The sequence below is a fragment of the Mustela erminea genome, chromosome 8 (assembly GCF_009829155.1).
Source record: "Mustela erminea isolate mMusErm1 chromosome 8, mMusErm1.Pri, whole genome shotgun sequence".
NCBI lineage: Eukaryota > Metazoa > Chordata > Mammalia > Carnivora > Mustelidae > Mustela > Mustela erminea.
Window position 1 is genome coordinate 47,712,511 of NC_045621.1, and position 21,976 is coordinate 47,734,486.

Genomic DNA, 21,976 nt, shown 5'->3' on the forward strand with positions numbered 1-21,976 from the left:
CTGGCTCCTTTCCCTAATCAAGATTTGGAAAAGTAGGGAAAGGACAGCTGGTTGGTTGTTAAATAAAACTATTGGGAAATACTTTTTCTTTTACATACACACATATGTGCTTATTACCTTGCAGAAGCTCTGAGGTGGTCCCTCTTCTTTTAATTCAATGTAGAAACCAATCCAAAATGTACGGATAGCAGAGAGAGAGAGAGAAAGAATGTCAGTTTCCCAAATGATGCCAAAATGTAAGGAGTAATAAGGCTACAGAATTAAAAGAATCTGAAGCATTTAGCCAATTTAGGAGGACCTGGTGAGAGACTAATATAGAATTTCCTTGCAAAGAGTCCTTGTGTAGTAGAACTTGTTTCATTGGCTGGGTTCATGTTCATCTGAAACCAGTTTTTAGGCAAGCCTGGAAGCATGCACAGCCAGGCTGTAAGGGTATTTCCATAGCATGGAAGAGACTCACAGATTGCTCTGTGTGCTCTTGGAAAGGTTTGGGACTCCAGGCTCTGGGCTGGGTTAGGCAACTTGTCCATGGACCTGTGGATAGGACAGGCCCACACTCTGTTCTTCTGAAAGCAAAGAAAATTCTGAAAACAGGAGATTTTTCTGTAACTCATTTGGGAGTAGAACCTGATTGTTCTCACATAAGGTTATTCATTCTTTACTTGGTGTGTGTATTAGTTTGATAGGGCTGCCATAACAAAATACCACAGGCTTTAACAACAGAAATTGTTTGCCTTACAATTCTGGAGGCTGGAAGTCTGAGATCAAGGTGTCAGAAAGGTTGGTTTCTTCAGAGGCCTCTCTTCTTGGTTTGTAGATGGTCTTCCCTTTGTGCCTGTGTCCTAATGTCCTCTTCTTATAAGGACACCATCATATTGGATTAGGCCCACACTAGTGATCTCATTTTAACTCAGTTACCTTTTTAAAAACTCTGTCTCAAAGTTTTTAAATTCTGAGTTACTGGGTATTAGGACTTCAACATTTGAATGGGGGTATGGAGACACAATTCAGTCCACTACCTCGTGAATATCAGTGTGTTTCTTGCAAAGTATTACTGTGTTTGGTTGTGAGCTGCTACTTTAAGACTCCACTGGGGGTGTGAAGTTTTATGTCACCTCTCTAACATGCCCTGAATTCTGAACCTCAAAACACATCTTGACACAAGGGTTTCAGAAAAAAAGGTTGTAGACCTCTAATAGTTGGAGGTAAGATTTCAGTCAAGGCTAGGTCCCTCTCTACTCTTGCCCAGAGTTCTGGACCATAAAATAAGAGTATGAGAATTTGCAAAGGTCCATACATGCTTAAAATCGCACTGACTTTATGACAATGAGCAGAGATGATTTTTAAATAAATCTTAAAATCTCAAAATTACTAATATACTTTGATTCTTCTGATTGTGCCTGTTTCATGGGGAGACTCTCAAGACAGGGCTTTGTCTTATGGCCAAAAAAACAGGTTTGGGCTATTTGGGCAGGGGATTGTGGAATCCTAAATGCCTGGGACATCTTCTAAAAGTATGGAGTTGGTGTGAGTGGAATCATGACACTTCTCTTGCTCTACGAGGAGGGGTGGGGCTGGAGGAAGGCCAGAATGGGGCCTTCTGGAGCATAGGTCAAAGGTATCATTGTATGACAGCTAGGCAAGGCTACATTTTAGGGGCTGAATGAGGAAGACAACCTAAGAAGTCCCACTGGGTATAAGAAATAGATTCACTAGTAAAGCATTTGAGGCATGGAGAGCTGTTTCCCAGTTTTCCATCTTTGTTGATAGAGACTTCTCTGGCCTTGAGAAGCAGTCCTCAGGAGATATGAGAAGGGCAAAAATGCTCTGCTGTTTCCAAGTCAACCAAAAGTTCTAAATAGTACATACAAAGCTCTTGAGATTTATTTTAGTAAACTTTGAAGAGCTGGGTAATGCCATGTGAATCTGAAGCTTTTAGTTCTTTGAGGGGAAAAACATTGCCTCTTAAAATTGCTGATATTGGTATAACACTTCTTAAGTATGTTTTGATACCAAATGTCTCATTAAAAATAAAATTTAAGAAAGAATATCTAAGAGAATGGTGCTTACTTGTGTTTGAGATATATATATCTCAAACATATATATATATATATATATATATATATATATATATATATATTAGCAAACTGAGATAAAAGAAATGTTTCACCCAGTTTTAAAGAGATTTCTGTTTTATAAGGGTTCTGGTGGTTTCACTATGTTGGGAATTTTTAGGTACTCTTCAAATACTAGGTCAGGTGGCTTACAGGAGGGTCACATGTGAAAGACTTAAGACTTAAGATAAAGTATGGTGCTATCCAGACTGATGTCCCATCTTCTCTAGGCTTGAGTTTTTGGTTATTGGGCAGCACTTAGCAATTGAAAGTAAGACCAATAAATTTCCAGGATCAAGGCTGAAGGTCTCAGAGGGTCAGAACAAATGGACTTTCCTGGTCTAAAGAGTGGGCACATCCCCTTTAGGTGAACGAAAACCATGAGTCGTTTCATAGATTGTAGTAGATGATGACCATGACTGAGGTTACTTTTGGATCTGTTTACGGTGGAATGAGCACACGAGCAGTATGTGTGTGAGTAAGGATATAAGTGGACAGTCCTTTTAGTTTACTCATGAAGAGTTACTCAGGATTCAGTGGTCAGTGCATGGGGGAAAAGCTTAGAACTGGGGGTTAGCTAAAGTTTATACATTGGCTCTCAAGAGTCTACCCAGTTTCTAGTAAGGAAAGTTGCTGGGCTACACTTCTGTATTCTGTTTCTCACAGAGTCATCAGTCCAGCAACAGGTCTGGTCATGACACCTCTTCTTTTTTGTCATGGTAGTGACATAGTGGTGAAGGTGAGACAAACAAAGTGGACCTTTGGAAAGTGTGAATTTTATTCAGAGATAACCCCAAGTGTCCTCAGGTCTCTATATCTGACTTCGTGGAGGCCTCCAGCAAACACCTGTCTTCTAAGTCCTACTGTGTTCAGAGCTGAGTGTGATTGTTCATCTAAGTCAAACTAATTCAAACATTGACAAAATAGCAGTGTTCTTCTTCTGTCCTTTTTTGTATCACACTGAATTGGACGTTGGATTGATTCGCCCAAAAACCAAAAAGGGCACTTAGTGGACTGTGGACATTTATTTAAGTGTGTCTTTGAACCTAAAAGTGTTTCAGTTCTCAGTGACTTTAAATGTAGAACCTCTGGGGGTGGACCCAAAGTCTGTGATACTGAACAACCGCAGTGCAGTTGAGCAGTCAAGATATACATATAAAAACTGACATTATGGTGCCTTGTGGAATAAATATGGGACATGTGAGTGCCATACAATACATGATATGAAGGTGTTAGAGGGGAAGAGAGGGCCGAGAAGTGGAGTTGTTGAGGGAGGCACTTTGGAACTGCTGAGGTCTGAGCTGAGGATTGCAGTGAGGTCAGTGTGGGGAGGGGAAGGGAGGTAGGAGGAGAGGATAAGAGAAGGAAGGAGCCGCTGGACAAAATAGCATGGACCAAGTTGGGAGGTTGAACTGAACTGAACGGTGATTACTGGGGACCATGACTAACCCGTAAGACCACAGAAGTCTTTTTTTTTCTTTTTTTCTCGTAGGAAAAAAAAAATTTTTTTTTCATTAGAACTCTGTGATATAGTCAGTTCCCCTTCAGACACAGTGAGATACAGTTGGTTTATTTTTTTGAAGTATTTTCAAACAGTTTTCCTTTTCCAAAAGTTTTATAACTAGGAAAGTGCCATCAGCAGGTTCTGACTCATAACTATCTCCTCTGACCCCAGAATCAGTCAACAATCATGCCTGCAAAACAGAAGAATGGATCCCTCTGACTCTTGTGTTATTTATGCAAATTCTGCTCTAGCCTCTGAACCATGCCATGGCCTTAGGGCTACCTTTGGAAGGCAGCCATCCCTTTGCTTCCTGAGAGAGCACCCCACCAGCAGCTAGTCCCATATTCCATATGGTAAGAAGGGAAGAAGGAGAGAAGGGATGGAGTGAGGCAGGGAGAGAAACTTGTTCTAATTTCATTCTTTCATATATATATAGCATCCTTTTAATACACACACACACACACACACACACACATATATATATAGCATTCTCTTTTTTCATATAGCATTCTTTTTTTAATTTAATTTTAAAATTTTTTTAATTTTAATTTAATTTAATTATTAATTTAATTTAATTTAAATTATTTTTTTTTAGTGTTCCAAGATTCATTATTTATGCACCATACCCAGGGCATTCTTTATGTGAAATAACTTTTTCTATGAAATAGGTTATTTGCCCTAAAAAGCACATATACTTGATTATCTAAGTGGGTAACTGGATTTATTTGCAGGCTTTGTGGTTCAGAGTGATAAGTATAGTAACACTTTATCTGATCCCCAATGTCTAATTGTGTGGGGACAGCAATGTCTCCTTGTGAAGAATAACTTTTTAGTTTCCCTTGGAAAAAAATGCATCCCGAAATGGGTTACTTCAGCTCAGCTACATTGTCTTCTTAATGTTAGAGTTAACAGCTTTGGGTTTTGTGTCCTAAAAGCTTCTTTCAAGAGTACTATACATTCAAATAGCCTCCTGGATTTATTGTTTATTCAGCTGAAAATCAAAATGTTATTGGCAACTGAATGAACTCAAACATAGTGAAATAAGATACTTCTTTTTTTTTTCTTTAAAGATTTTATTTATTTATTTGACAGATATCACAAGTAGACAGAGAGGCAGGCAGAGAGAGAGGGGGAAGCAGGCTCCCCACCATGCAGAGAGCCTGACTTGGGGCTCGATCACAGGACCCTGGGACCCAGGACCCTGGGACCATGAGCCGAAGGTAGAGGCTTAACCCATTGAGCCACCCAGGTGCCCTGAAATGAGATACGTCTTTATTGGTGGAAGTTTTATCTAATTAGAGTAGGTGCTCTGACCCTCATACTTAAATGAATATTGTAGAAAATGCTGTCAAGCACATGAGAGAGAGCATGGCAAGTTTCCTGAAGAGTCAGAACTCCTGTTCACTTTGTTTCACAAAGACTTACTGACTACTCTTTTCTACTGTTCCCAGGGACTAGGGAGCTTTGCCTCTTAAGTAACCACAGAGTTATCATTTATGCCTGAGCTGTCTTGGTGAGGCAAAGATCAGTGTTTAGTGTGGAAGTTTCTGACAGGACAACTTAGCATCCATCGAGGTATAGCCTCCTGGCTGTATGGGAGGATGAGGGAGTATTCCTTGGATTAATTTGGATACTGAGGGCTGATCTACCACAAAAGGAATGAGAAATTTTCCCCTACCTGTAATCCATATTTTTAAGAAGGATGAAGTGCAGAGACTTGACCTTATGTACACCCACCTCTCCCATTACCATTCAGAACATTATCTGTCCTTGGTGATCTTCCTATGCAGAGTAGACCTCAATGCTAAACATCTCAGTAACACTCTTGCCTTCACAATTGATTTCCCTGACCTCCAGACCTTCTGTTATTCTCACCAGCTACAAAGGACACTGGGAAACAGTGACACACAGAGCTAATTGTTCTACTTTGTCACTTTGTGGGTTTTTTTTTTTTTTCCTTTTGCCCAAGGGCTGCTGGCAATCCACAGAGTAAGTGACAAAACGAATCCCAGAGCTTTAAATGAGATGTATTTGGCTACTGCAGTGGGACCTTCCATGTTGCTTGGTAGTGCTTTTGCGTTCTCTTTCTGGTTCCCTCTCACATTCAGCTGAATTCTGGAATCCTGAATCCTAAACTGTCTTGCCTGCTGCATGCACTCTGAGCCTAGCCATCTGAGTGATCATCTTCATCCTCCTCTGGCTCTAGAGTTATCTGGGGCTGACTTTGCTGTTGTGAATGAGAGAAGCTTCTCTTCCAGCATTCTCAGTATTTTCAATCATTTTCCACTCTTGTCCTCCAATCCCAGGGAAAGAGGCATCCCTCTGCTTCATCACTGGTCTCAATCTTATTGCTTTCTGATTCTGCTGGGATCTGGGTCTGCTGGTTATTACCTTTAAAGTTTAGCCCTGTATGTTCTCTAGAGTTAATGAACATTTCCCTCCATTTGACAAACATGCTCAAGTTGCCATCAACTAAAAGCAAACACACAAAATGAAGAAACAAGTAGTGAAAAAGCAAACTCCTCTGGATCCCTTGACTCTGATATCATCTCTTCATTTTGCTTTTGCCAACAAATATCTCAGTTTGCACCTGCCATCTTCACCACTTTGACATTCACAAACTGCTTGGGATCTAGCTTCCAACCTCCATATTCCAATCAGACTGGTCTCTTTGTGATCACTGATATATTATAGTCTGTAACTCAAATTACTTCTTCTGACTTCTTAACTTCTGTACTCTCTTTGCACTGTGAGATGCCTTGGCTGTCCACATTGATGTAAACTAAATGTCTGTGTCCTCCCACAAATTCAGATGTTGAAGCCCTTCTAACCCCCAGTGTGATGGTATTTGGAAGAGGAGTCTTTGAGAGGTACTTAGAATATGAAGATAGAACCCTCATGAATGGGGTTAGTGCCCTTAAGAGAAGGGATAGCAGAGAGGTGGTGGCTCCTTGTCCCATGGGAGAATATAGCAAGAAGGCAGCCATCTGCAAACCAGGAAGAGTTCTCACCAAGAACCCAGCCATACTACACCTCGATCTTAGACTTCAGGACTCTGGATCTATGAGCATAAATGCTTGTTCCTATGGCATTCAGTTACAGCTGCCCAAACAGACTAAGACACACATCTTAAAATTGCAGTTGGATTTTGTGATGCTGCATGTTTCTGTGCTCCTTTGACTTCCCATTATTGCTACTAAGACCCACCCTTTGGTGCTCTTCCTTCTTCCTAAATGAGGTGCTCCTTCTTGATCCTTCTTGTTTCTCTCTGTAGCTATCTGCAGTCTTTTCCTCTCTAAGAATGAAAACATACTTAAAACATGCCTCCAAACTTTCTATCACAGCAATGACCTTTCTCGGGTCTGCATTTCCAGTTGTTTGCTGTATATTTTCTCCTACAGCACGACCCATTGACTCAGACTCAGTGTGATGAAAACTAAACTCCACCCATTACTACTTGAGTTCATTCTTTTATCACTAGTTATCAAGAATATAATACCTTCCTAACTGGTTGCCTAACTCCAAGACCCCTGCTCGTAATTCATGCATATGTGAATACATTTTTAATGAGATTATTTTTGAACTTTGGCCCTGTTTAAAAACTTTCAGTAGCAGCTATTGCTTACTGAAGTAAAGCCAGCCAGAACTTCGCTTTAATTCTACAATGTGGGTATACCATATCTTTTCAAGCATATTCTTCTAAACAAATTCCCTATGCTGTAGGTAAAACTGACAACACAAGTTTCCATGAATATGCTTTGTGCATTCTTGTCTCCATTTCAACAAACTGACATACAAAAATGATAAATAATCGTTTATTTTTAAAATGGATACCAGTAGATTCACCCTTATTATTTGAAATCATGAATTTGGAGCTATCTATCTCTGAACTGTATCTCAACATAGTTATGAGAAAAAGTGGAGTGGGGAGGTATATCTCTGATTTGTAAGTTTTTTTGCCTTTGATCATAATCAGATTTTTTTCTGACAGATTTTTTTTCTGTCTTTTCCCCCAATGAAGACTGTAAGCTCCTTGGGGACAGTGTATGACTTACTCTTCTTTATGTCTTCCAAAATATGAAGAACATACAATATATAGTCCACAAGTATCTGTTGAAAGGATATGTGGGTGGTTAAAGAATGGATACTGTACATACATACCATCCTTTGCACAAACATATCTATCTTTATCATGCAAACCTGGTTTCCCATTCCCAAATGAAAACTCTGTGGTAAATGTTGGAAAGCCCAGACAAATGGAAATTAAGCTGGTCCCAAATATATCTGGTGATTACAAGGCACTTTGCGATGCTTTTCCCATTTTATCTTCCAGCTTAATTTTCATCTAGAAAGCAATATCCCACGAATGGCTCTAGCAAGCGATAGATACCAGCTGGGGGAATTTTGCCATTTATAGCATGAGCCATTAAGCTTTTTCACAAAATTTCCAGGGTTTTTGAGGATGGTGATAACTACAAGGATAATGCACATTCTGTATGCCAAAAAATGTGAATTAATGAGGTAGAAGAAATGTTTATCTCGCAAATGATCTGAGAAGTTTTGCCAAATCTCTTCAAGTCGGCTCTTCTCTCTTGGCATTTTCTTGGAAAGATTATGTTCTGGTAATGAGAATCACATGTGATTAAAGAGACCTTTATGAACTGATGCAGGCCCAGTTAGGGGTTTGGGGGATACTGAAAATTGACATAATCTTTGAGACACATCCAGAATATATATTAAATGTGATCAGTGAAAAATGTCCAACCTCTCAAGTAGGTCTACACATCCCATGCAAAGTCATGTGGTGTGTATATGTGTGTATGTGTGTGTAGCCAGTCACCTGGAAATGATAACTCTGTATGATATCACTGTATGATATCCTAATCCTCTGCTTTTCATTCACTAGATCACTGGGTAGTGTGTGTGTGTGTGTGTGTGTGTGCACGCGCGCATGAGAGAAAGGGCAATTAAGATGCTGAAAATAAGGAAACATTCTAGAGAAAAGCCTATCCTGGTAAAAACTGATGAAGGCTGACAGATTTAAAGTAAAAATCCAGGATGACTGAGGATCGAGACAGTCACTCTGGATGATTCTTACTCTTAGAATAAGAAAGGAGAGAGTTTCAGGGATTTATGCACTACTCTGGGTGGTTTCTATCCACACAACTACATCACAGACTCTGTACTTGGGGTCCACATAACAATTTTCCTTATGCTCTTCAACTTTTAACACACTCATGACAAAGTGGAAATACTTTTTGCTCTGATTTCTTAGGCCAGAGAGTCCCTTATCCAGATCAACAAATTGACCTCAGCCCTAAAGAATATGGGGTAAGTGGAACTCTTTACGTAGTTTTGTTTTGTGGTCTTTTGGATAATATCACTCCAGCATAGCTAGAATGCACTGTTTCATCCCCTTTAGGATTTGATTTTGTTTTTATCTGCCTTTTTTCTTTCTCTGTCAGAAATTCCCTTATCTCACACTTTAGCTTTTCTGCTCTTTCTTCTGCTTCCTTTGTTTTCAGCTATATAATTCTAGATGCTTGGAAGTTAATGTGGCTTGTTAAATATTCTCTGCACAGAGCCTGGAGAAAAGTGCTATATATGTCATGCAAATAATGATAAGGAATTAAATTCTGCTCTGTGCTTTTGCCACTTACTGACAATAAGTTATGTAATAATGTACTAAATGATCAATTGGTAGCCCGGTGGGGTGAATGCACTTCTCTAAGTGCCTTGTGAACACCCTGGGAGTGACTTAGATATGGGAAAGAATAAAAACCAATAATACGTGTCAGCTCTGATCTACTTGAGAATTCATGTCCTGAGGAATTTCAATGGAAAAATGTAATTTCTCATCCCAAATGGCATTTGATTTGCATTCAAAGAGTGATATTTTTCTGGTCCGGTTGCTCTAGGAGGAAGTTCAAAACTCAGGAAACATTTTATATCCTTAATTTTTGTTCATTTCCCATTGCCAGTGAATGCTTACAATAAGTTCATGGCACTGCCTGAAAGGGGAACTGAATTAAGAACAATACTGGTCCGGCTGATGCCTCTGAGAGCTTCTATAGCTCAGCATTACCAAAAGTGCCCCTTACCTGGAACCCAGCTGAGAGTTCCTTCAAATTGTTAATATCCCTATCTTCTAACCTGCATATACAAAAAGAAAAGCCTGTTATCTGTCCTGCATTGATAATCCCAAATCCCAGAGAGATATAAAAGTATGATTCCTGCCCCAAGTGGTCTACAGTTTTGTTGAAAAATATGTGTGCTCATTTAAAAACAATGTCAGTCTGTAAGAATCTTAAGGGAATACATACAGAAAGACTAGGGAAAGTAAGATCTGTACAGGCTACCACTATTAGAGGGAAACTCAGGGAGATGGTATGACCCTCAGGTTGGCCTTGAAATATGAAGGGCTCTGGCTACATTGGCCAGTGTGGTGCACTGGGAGAAGAAGGGACTTTGGGAAGAATTCTTCCTGGTCTGAATTCTGCATGGCTACTTAAAGGCGGTGTGACCTCAGGCTAGTTGCTAAACCACTCTGCATCTCAGTTTTCTTCTGAGAAAACTGTGCTGAGATACATAATAGCTGCTTTCAAGTCATAGGTTGAATTGGGTGGAAGAGTGTGGAGAGAAGACACTTTGGGCATCTGGAAGAGCTAAGCAAAGGTGTAGACCACAAGGGAGCAGGATTAATAGGGTGGAAGAGAGTGTACTGATTGGCTAGTGCAAAAGGTGATCTGGACAGCGGATAAAATCAGCTTAGATTATGGGAGAAAATAGAAAACATGCAGCTCAAATGTTCTTGAGTTGTTGTAGCTAACCAGGATTCAGTTAACCAGAATTCAGAACTGAACCAGAATTCAGTTCTCTGCTCTGAAGGGATTTACTGTATGAATTGATGCTCTCCCAATAATGCTTCAGGTCTCAGTCACCTCCTGGGAAAGCCTTACCTGATCTTCCAAGCCTGGGTCATGTGTGTGCTCCTGTTACATTGCATTTCAAGTGTGCTGCCTTTCACTCAACATGAGTGTGCTGCTTGAAGACAGTTCAGGCGGTGCCTATTATTTATTTAAATGTGATTTATTAGACACAGAGTATGTGCTTAATAAATATTGATGGCTGGGGAAAGGGAAGGAAAAAGAAAGGAAAAGGGAAGAGAGAGGGGGTGAGGGGGAAGGAAGAGGTAACTAGTGCAGAAGTTGGAAGGGAGGTGATTCCGGTGTGAGGAAGACAGGTGCTTTGAAAGCTGGGTGGTCAGCAGGGAGCAAGAGTTGACCTTTGGCAAACTCCTGACCTTGGCTTTGTTTAAGACAGGAAAGGAATTTAACTTTCCAGTGCCTAATTGATTCAGAGACACTCTACAACTACCAGACAGAAGAGCATTTTCCCTAAAAGCCCTGCTCCTCTCTTTTCTGCAGCTATTTTCGATTGCTTAAGTGCAGCTGCAGAGAGAAGGGAAATCAACAGTTCACATAGTCATTTCTTGAAAAGAGCAAGCCACCAGAGAAGACCACTTTAAGAAGTAACTATTTTGCTAAACCTCCACCATTCAATTATACATTTGTCACTGATTCTAAAATGCGTCTCATATTTTAACATCTCTGCAGTCAGGATGCATTTTTTAATCCATGGCATATTGCAGTTATAAATGGTTGTGTTTTTTTTTTTTTTTCTTTCTTGGTCATAAGTAAATAGTTGTGCTTTCTTTTTAAAAATATTTTATTTATTTATTTGAGAGAGAGAGAGAGAGTGGGGAGGGGAGGTGCAGAGGGAGAGGAAGAATCTCAAGCAGACTCCCTACTGAGCTCAGAGCTCTATGAGGGGCTTGATCTCAGAACCCTGAGATCATGATCTGAGCTGAAACTGAGTCAGATGCTCAACTGACTGAGCCACCCGGGTGCCCCAGTAGTTTTCTACTTCTTTAAATTCATCTTAGATAAGATGAAGAAAGGGAGGGTTTGGCAAATTTAGGCTTTTTCTGAAAGTGACCCTAGAATTTGGTAACAGAGCTAGGTTAAGAACCCTGATCTTATTCCCAATGTGTCAGTCTGCTCCTCATTATGTTCTCTTCTCCCTCTAAAGAGTCCCACATGTCAAAAACTGCTTATACTTCATGGTAAAATTGCTTTTCTCTCTCAGCTACAATACGTAAGTCCATTTTGGGATTGGGAAAAGATCACTTTGGGGTGAAGAATTTATGATGAACAGTGTGGGATGCAGAATCATTCATTGTTGATCTGAGTTCTGTGAAAGGTAAGTGGAAGATGCTTGTCACCAAATTGGTTCAAAGGGACTCAGTTCTACCCCTGTGAAACCAGGGGATGCAGCAAGGACACCATGGCAACGTACATTTCCATCATTGTTCTCCTGCCTCTTCTCAGCCCTGAGGGCCTGTATAATGAGATCTTGACTGGCCTGGACTGGATCAAATTGTAATGCATTTTGTTGTTCAGTGACTATTAGGATTTTAATGCCATCATGTCCTGGATGGCCTCACCTGACAATCTGGAAGCCTGAGGGAAAGAAGTCTCTTTATATTATGCATGATTTGAGGGTCCCACAGCCAGTCATCTCTGCTCCAAATAATGAATGGGCAAATACGAGTCTCTGTAGGGAAGGAGGATTTGGAACCCTGAGGTTTTGGTCACACTATTCAGTGTGTGTCTTGCTTCAGAACATGTTACATGTAACTGATTCTTTTATATATATATAAAAGAACCAGTTGTGAGACCAGGATTTTATATATATATAAAATATAATATATATAAAATCCTGGTCTCACAAGAAAAAAAAATGGTTTCTCATGCTAGAATTTTCTACATTCAAAGAACATTTGGTCTTGGGTACTTGTTGTTTTCTCTCTAGGCTACTTTGTGGAATTTATTTTGTTAAATATGTGGTTGAAGAAAAATTCCTAGAATTTGCCTGGACTTAGTCATTAAGTTGCTGGGGTACTTTCATGGGGCTCTTATATAACTCTCAGCTCATGGAGCCTTAAAAATAACACAGTGATGGTTCTATATGTTACACCATGATAGCAATCTATGAATCTTGCTCTCTAGCTGCATTTACATCACTTAAATTCTCTAATTTTCTTAGAGAATTTAGTAATTCTCCTAGGATTAGACTTTATGATTCTACAAGAGAATCAAATTATCCCTTAAGTAGCCAACTAATTTCAGAAGGAAAAGAAGGAAATAGAATTAGAAATGGGATTTAGAGACACTTAATTAATTAAATAAAATGTTGAGATATAAAATAAATGAATAAAATATTGAGACATGAATCAAAGACATTAAAAAAAAAAACTTATGATCATTCATATGGTTTTCGTCACCTGCACACATTTACTAAGTAATTACTTCTTCTAAATAATCATATAACATTTGAGCACATCTATGTGCAAGAGATAAGTTGTTGGGATTTTATTCTATGACTGAGAATTTAGAGGACCTGAGTAACTGGTTATATAGAGATAATAATTACAGTAGATTCCCACTGATTTTTTTTTTTTTTTAGGTCTGACTTGTTTTTTCTTTTTTTCTGGGAAATCTCTCTTATCAACTTCTCTCCTCATTAGAATGGAAATAATCAAGATTTTGCACGATCCTGTGTTTGTGGTCATAGTCCAGGGGCTGACAAAAGACAAATTGGGTCTACCAGAAAGCTTTCCTTAGGAAATTTGGAAGTGGGCCAAAAAAATTCACTGGGTGCACCTGTAGATGTCGACTCTGTATCTGCTGGCCACCTTGCTATCCCTCTTATAGTTGACCTGAAAGAAAGATAGAAATGTGAAGCGGGAGATGGATAAAGGGTATATGTAAAGAGGAGCAGAGTTGAAAGTTGGGAGGTCTTTCTGATGGTGTCAGAGGCCATCATAAAACTCAGTTTATTTCCTGTCCTTGTAGCCTCCTTTCTTTTTTTTATTTTATTTTTATTACTTAACCATGAGTGGGTTTTTGTTACTGGCAACCAAAAAGTCCAGAATAACAGAGGTAAATGTTTAATGTGAACTGATCTCATAGGACTGTAAGAAAAGTTACCCAAGGCCAATCTCAGTTTTGAATTCTGTCTAATTAGTTTAGAAAAACATTAGGGAATAGGTGGGATGCTCAACTAAATGAAGAAGGGGTCTTCTAAATGTACTATCTGACTATTCTACTTTTTATATTTTGGATTGTCTACTAGTCTACATCTTTTATTGAGCGCCCACTGTATGAAAACCACTGGAGAGAGCTGTAAATACAAAGATACTTCATTCTCATACACTCCCTATACTTGACGATCTTGTAATTTAGTTGAGAGAGAAAATGCATTGAGGAAAAATTCTTAAGTATACTACCAAAGCACCAACTGTATAAATACAAATTAAACAGAGCAAACTAATTGCATAAATGCCAAGGGGTGACAGAGTAATGAGCGGGTTCAGGGGAATGCTCTCTAAGGTCTGTTTCAGCTGCAAAGTGCCACAGAATTGCATATGGTTGATAATTGGATAAGGCAGCATTTAGCAGGAACCCTCAGCCTTAGGGAGCTTGAACAAATCAGGCCAAAGACAAGCAAAGATTTGAACAAAGCTTGAACACTGGGATTGCATGCTATTCTGGGTTACAACAGATGCTTTCTTCTCTGACAGCAGCAAGGGGACTCCTGATGGGGATTTGGAATCTGCCTGAAAGGGAGGGAGGCAAGAGAGGAAAGACCCTATGTCCTCTTCCAGGAGCCTTTGGCCAGGAGCGAAAGGGGATGGCTGTTCTTACCACACTATCTTTATGACTTCCTAACTGCTTCCTAATTTTGCCAAGACAGGTTAAGTATGCTGGCCTTCTGGATTATTTCAGTTTGAGTTCCAAGTCAGCATGTGTACATATTTTACTTTTATTACCTGTCATTCATTCAGAATGTCTTTTTTGAAGAGCCTTGTTTCAAATGAATACTATAGAAGGGAGAGTCTTTGGCTTTGTGTATTAAGAGATTTTGATATGAGCTATAGCAGCCTAAACAACTTCATTTCTGGGCTTATCCAACTATATTAATACAATGCTTATTTATCATTTTCCCTCCCCTAAATTGTCAATTCCTTGACCACAAGCTGTTGGGGGGAAAAAAAAATGTTTTCCCTTGTTCTTAGCACAATAGCTGACACCTAATGACCACTAAATAGAGGCAGAATAGCTGAATAGTTAAGAATGTGGGCTCTGAAGTCAGAGATTGGTGTCACGTATCGACAGTGTAAACTTGGGTATGGACCCTTGGGCAGGTGATGTCACTGATTCTTCTTCTAAGGGGTAATAATGGTATATACCCTATGTGGTTGTTCTGAAGAGTCAAAGTGATAAGGTGAAGCATTCAGCAGAGTGCCTGGTACATGGTAAGCTCCTAATAAATGGTTGCTGTTTATTTATGTATTAATATCTGCTTCTAGGAGGAATAGATAAATAAATGAGTGGTTGATAGCATTTTATGAGAGAGAAGTCTTACAATAAATATTTTGACCTTGACAAAGATATTAAAATAATCAGAAATTTAAAAAAGAACCTCACTATAATTAGAGGCTATAATATTGGCTTCATTTTCTATTCCATTTTCACTAGTATTACTAGAAAGGATGGGAACAGAGCTCTGTGTCTTGAATTCACTTAGATTTGTGTGTAACTGGGAACGCTGACATGCCTACAGGCACATGGCTTATAATGTGGAGATGAATCTTACTGCTGCTGGAAGCATCCCTGAAGCCTAGAGATATCCCCAGCTCTCCTCTGGATGTAGTGACAAGCAGATTTGCAGATGCAAGATGGTACTGGCAGAGGCTGATCTGTCAAGCAAATAACGATACGTCTTTTATCATTTAAACTCTGGTTCATTTGGAGGGTGGGGGAAGACTTGCCTTTTGTGCTAAGGCTGTAATACCAAGGCCTTGTAGGAGCCAGAGTCTGTGGATCTTATCACTAAACTTCCTTAGGTTCTACAACATGAAGTGAGGATCTCTTAATAGCGGAACTCATTTTACAGCTTAATTTGCAGGAGCAATGGAATTAAGATTAAATTTCATCTCTGAAGCCAAGAAAAGATAATTTACTAAAATCAGAAAAATCAGAAAATCTGAACAGCCATTCAGCTTCTGCTAGTCAAACTCACAAAATAATAATGGGGGACAAAAAGAGAAACTGAAAAGAATTCGGTTAGTGTATTAGTTTTCAAGGCTGCTGTAACAAAGTAACACAGACTGGTGGACTTAAAACTACGGAAACGTAACTGTCTTGTGGTTCTGGAGGCTAGAAGCCTGAAATCGGGGTGTCCCAGGGCCATGCTCCCTCTGAAACCTATAGCAGAATCCTTCCTTGCTTCTTCTTAGCCTCTGGTGGTTTGCCTACAGTCTTTGGCATTTGTTGGCTTATGCATGCATCACTTCAGTCCTCCAACTTTATGTGGCCCTCTCTGCATGTCTTCACACCATCTTTCCTCTGTGTTTGTCTCTGGGTCCAAATTGATTCTTTTTAAGAGGACCCCAGCCATATTGGATCAAGACCCATCCTAATCACCTAGTATTAACTTGGTTACCTCCATAAAGAGCCTCTTTCTAAATAAAGTCACATTCTGAAGTACTGGGGTTTAGGACTTCAACATATTGCTTTTTTGGGGGGACATAGTTTAGTCCACAACAGCTTTGTTAATAAAACAAAGCTAAGTCTTTACATATTTCTAAGGGGCATGCTTACTGCATTAAGCATATTTTATTTAAGCTGAGGAATTTTTCTCTCTCATTAAGTGTTGTAGAATGATCACCTGTAAAAGAAGTCAGCTGGAACTCTAGGCTACTACGATATGAAGGAAAGAAGTCCTCAGCATAGAAACAACCAGTGTTTGCCTTAACAGCAGGAAGCATAAGAAGGGTATTTGTAGAAAGTAAGTTAGCCTTTCTTGGGGCTTCATTGCCTGAGCAAGGGGACCATCTGGGGGCTGTCACAGCTGCTCTGACCACACAGCCTGCCCTTTAGAATCAGACTGGGAGGAGCTGCTGGGCATCTCTGTGGGGTCAGCCAGTCTTTCCCAGACTCTGCCCCAGGACCACCCACTACTTCACATTTTAGTCCTTTCCATGTGTGGATGGTGGATGCTAAGGTTGTTCTGGGGGTGGTTCTCAGGATCATTTTGTATGCAGGTGGACCAATCGTACTAATATTGTCTGTAAAGTCATTAGTACACCATCTAGCAGATAGGCTCAAAAATAATTTGGGTGAGTTTTAAAATATAATCAGCAATGAAAATAACTAAACTAAACTAAATTTTAAAAATCAAAGGATTTTTTTTTAGTAAAAAAAATGTTTTTTTGGTGTTTAAGGATAACTAGGGTAGGTTACGTGGTCTCATATCCCAAGTAGATTCTAATCTTTTAAAAATTAGGAATCATTGTGTAACTATTACTTATTACCTGTGTTGTAAGCATGAAAACTTTCAAAATGAATGTAGGTCGGTGATTTAAGAAAGCAGGTATTGATTGACATACATTGAATTTTAAAACTGAAAGTGACCATTATTCATTTCATTAACTACAATAAATTTAATGAGGAGGAAAATAGTGCTTCCCATATTATTAAAAAAAAGTGTGAAGAAAAAGTGTGGAAAGTGAAAACTTCTCAGAAAGAAATGTTAAAATCAGAATGATTTATTCTTAGGTACAACATTAGAATTCTTGTCGTGATAGGCTGTCTGTATTTTGGTTAATTACAGCTTTATGGATTAAGGGATTTTTTTCATTTTGTTTCAGATGGAAAGTGTTGAATCTGTATCATCATTTAGAGACAAATACAATTTTTAAATATTTAAACTAATGTAAATAAACATAAATATGAATATATAGTCATATATGTATATATATATCTTACCTTCATACATATAAATTATTTGTTAGAAAATGTCAGTATGATACAGGAAATGAAAAATGAAGACTGAAAAATGAGAATGAGAAAGATAAATATAGGGAGTGAGCTCAGGGAAATTCTCTCATTTTAAACTTCCTGGGTAAATGCTCTACAATTTCCTGGCCCCAGGGAATGTGCTTTTATCTCTGCAGTTCTGTGTTTTCTGTAATTTGACTTATCATTTGTTCAGCAGATTATAAAGCATTGTTTCCTTTGGTCTGTAGCGCTGGGGCTCTTACCTTCCCCCAACCTGAGGAATTCTGCCCATAAATCACTGTGTCTGGTTACTTTTTGAGATGGAGGCTAACTTTATGTCTGTAGTTGCCTGCCCTTTTACTGGAGGATGGCAATTTTCCAGTAACATTTCCTCTGCTCTCCGAAGAACCAAGCTGAGATAAAATTTTAACTTCTCAGCGCGTAACTAAAGAAAGTGTTCTCTCTCTCTAGCTAATTTCAGTGCTGCTTATCAACAAATGTGCGCATGACAATGGCAGGGTAGAGGTGTGGTTTATGCACTGAAAGGTGTTGGAAGGCAATAGAAGAGTGGGGACCATGGTAGTAGAAGTCTTTAAACCAGCTGTAACATCCCTTGTTTTTGGTTCTTCTCCTGGGATCCCTGTCCTAACCCCACTTCCCACAATTCTTCCTTCTGTTACACCTTAAATTGCAGTTAACATAGTGGACATAGTACTTCCTTTTTAATGCCTTGGCCTACAGTGTTGACATCAAAATGAAAATTCAGCATCCTGCTCTTGGAGTCCCCCCACACAATGCATCTTACCTATTTCATGTGTCTCTCATAGTGGACTTCTTAAACCTAAAACTATGTTGTGTCATCTTTGGATTTTCATGTGTACCTGCAGCTTGGGGAATAGTCCAGAACTAGTGTCTCAGTAACCTGCAAGGACTTGGGGCAGCAGAGCAAAGGGCTGGGCTGGGATGTAACTGAGGTTACTGAACCAGTTATACAATTGTATTTCTGCCACCTGTTGACTTGAATTTTTTCTTCCTGAACTAGCCCTGCCCCTGGGTGAAAACTAAGGCAGTCCTTTGACTTTTCTGGTCACTTTTAGTGACTAGATATAAACGCATACTCAGACAAGTAAGTGTAATGTCTAGTCTCATATAATTAACAAAGCTCCAAACTTGATTTTTTAAAAAAATATTTTATATATTTATTTGTCAGAGAGCAAGAGTGAGAAAGTGAGTAAGCACAAGCAGGGGGAGCAGCAGGTAGAGGGAGAAGCAGGCTCCCGGCTGAGCAGGGAGTCCATTGCAAGACTCCATCCCAGGACCCTGGGATCATGACCTGAACCGAAGGCAGACACTTAACTGACTGAGCCACCCAGGCGTCCCTTCCCGACTTGATTTTAAGTTGAAGCATCTCTTCTCTCTCCAGTTTGGGATTGTTACACATTGCAGGTGGGAAGTCCCTGACTGAGGAAGGATGGTGTGTTCGTTGCTTTTCTAAACTAGTGGTTCTGATGTTCCCCCTCCATATTGCTTTGGGGCCTGGAATGTGGGGAAGGTGAGAAGGAGGAGGGAGCATTGTTTTTAGTAGAGCATACTTCCATGAAGGTTGTCCATGTGCCATGGACTTGGAAGGTGTTTAAAGTGAACTCTGGTTTGTAAGTGTCCTCTGAAGGTGCTTTAGAGTGCCCTGCCTCCCACCTCTGCCAGCCATTGAACATCTCTTGCTTGTAATTCTCTGAAGAAGGGTAAGAGTGAATGTACCTCTCCTTAGGCTGGACTCTTGTTCCTTCCTAGGCATTTAGGGGTAGCTCCAGATATTTTCTGTACACTTTTCCATTACATCCTTTCATCCTCTTATTTATGTATTATAAAATGGAATTAGAAAGAAAAATACTCACCATGAACTATAGGAAAATAAGTCAAATCTTGGGCATAGTCCTTAGTGCTTTAGAAACCCATAGTATATTATGACATTATTTGTTAGTGCATTTATTTCTAGAAATAAATAAGTGTACTTCAGAAATAAATGTGCTAGTAATAAATGTACTATTAGAAATGAATGTACTATGTGTTTCATAGAAAGAGATGGTGTCATTGTCCTGAAGACTCTAGACTCAAGTATGTGGAGGGTAAACAATGCATCAAAAGTGACTCTTCAGCACTTTCGATTCTATTGCAAGTGAATGTAGATTAAGGCACAGTCAGCTTAATGAGTTGTGCCTTTAAAGGCAGTTGAAAACTTTATAATAAAAAGAAGACATACAGTGTTCACGTGAACATAGTCTTTCTTAACTCTTAGTGATAATCAGCCTGTGAGTGAGGTGTCATCAATTCCACTTGACAGACAATGAAATCAGGTTCAACAAGGCTAATGATTTGGGTGAGGTCACCAAGCAATATAGTGGGACAAAACCAGAATTCACATTCATATCTTTCTGACTCCAAATTCTGTAGTGTTTATACTATACCAAAATAGTAGAAACTTTTAAGTTAGTGAAATGTGGTCAGTAATTTCAGATATTCAGGAAAAGATGTAGAGTGAGGGGGGCTAGGAAAATGCCTTTGGGTGGGAGGACCATATGAAGGTCACCAGTTCATTCCACCTGGCTGAGCAGGCAGGTGCAACTTCTTCCCTTCACCTTCTCTTATTTTCGTAGGTAGAGGAGGACCATTCTTTGGTCAAAGGGCTTGGATCCCTGTGCAAGTCTCTAAGCTCTCACTAATGTTTTGTAGGGGAATGTAGAGAAGAGCATATATAACATGGTGCTGTCACTAGGAGTTTTTAAGAGCAGTTTCAATAGTGTGATGGGTGGAGAAGGAAACAGAAGTAGCATCTTTTTAAAGACTGTCCACAGTAAAATAAACAGGGAAACAAGTTCAAAGAGAAGTTGATCTCAACTTTTTTTTTTTTTTTTAAATTTTAGGTTTCTCAAGACCTAGATATGTTTATAAGCAGGGAAAGAAGGCATGTAAGGAGAGGGACAGAGATTAATTTTGCAAGGAAGGAAGACCATGACATAACTGTTTCATAGCCTAGAACATATCAAGACAGACAACAGGGCTGCTCATGAAAATAAATAAACACATTTTGAGTCAGGGGTAAAAGGAGAAAAAGTGAGAGAAATAGAGTAAGATAGAGAAGTTAATAATCTTCTGTATAATTAATGTGATCATAAAATTTATCATCTAAACTACATCACTTTGAGATTGAAAGGGGCTCCTTCTGGAAGAGATGCTGAGATTATAAACACAAGCTCTAGCTAAAGGTGATGCCTTCCATCTTCTTTCTAAAATTAAAGCCATCCCCTCTCTCTTTTTGTTCGCCCAAACATTCCTTACTCTATGAAGTGTAATTCATACCCATGTGGTATTTATTCATTAAAATTTTTTTTCAAGAACTTTTTATGTACCACACAGTATTCACTATACTCTGATATATGGTGCATCAGCCAGCAAAATGGTTTTGATAATGTACCCTATTACACTTTTTTGAACATGAACCCTCAATAAAAATAAATTCATTTATTCATAAATTACATATATCTACCACGGAATTAATATGCCATGTCTATTTTATTGTAAAAGAGGAAAGCTTAAAGATGAGATGAAGTTGCAATGTATAATATTTAATAACTATGTATTCATTGACTACAAAATCCTTTAATTCTACATGAAGCACTAAACTTATTAGTACTGAATTTTACTAGTACTAAACCTATCACAAATATTTTATTATTTCTGAAATTATTTATTTAAAATTTGAAACACAGTGATTCAGGATTGGCTTCTAAGTGGATATACTTATGAATAACTGGAAAAAAACACTCCCCCAAAGCACAGTAAATGCAACTATGTAAAATATACTAAGACAATATTTACAATGTTGGATATCAACTCATACCTTAAATAGGTTTCATATTTATTTATTTATTTATTTATTTTTTGGTTTGACTTTGAGTCAGAACCTCATGTGTCATCTTTGTATCTCTCTGGTTGATGGTTGACGAAGAGCTCATGCCTGTGCCATTCACATGCGTTTGTATCACTGGCATTCTCATCAATCTCCCACTTCTTTAGAGGAACATTTTGAAGGCTTTCATCTATCTCTGGGACTTATTAGTTAAAAAGCGGGTAATATAAGTGACTTATATAGGTCCCATACTCTACAGCACCATAATATACTAAAAAAATACGAATAAGTAAGTGGAGAGACCACTGTCATCCCCTCTGCTAACCCCTCTTCCTTCATGATACTCTGTGAACCATGTGTGGTATGTCATTACCTGATCTGGACTAAACCAATCTTACTGCCAAGCATAGAGAAATAGTAGTAAGAATCTTAAAGTCTTCTTCCTGTACTCTGGCAGGTTGACTTGGGGGGTGCAGGCATGGATTTTGATGTACTATAGATTTTGATTCAAAATTTGCTCTGATGGTTAGAATTTTTGTGATCT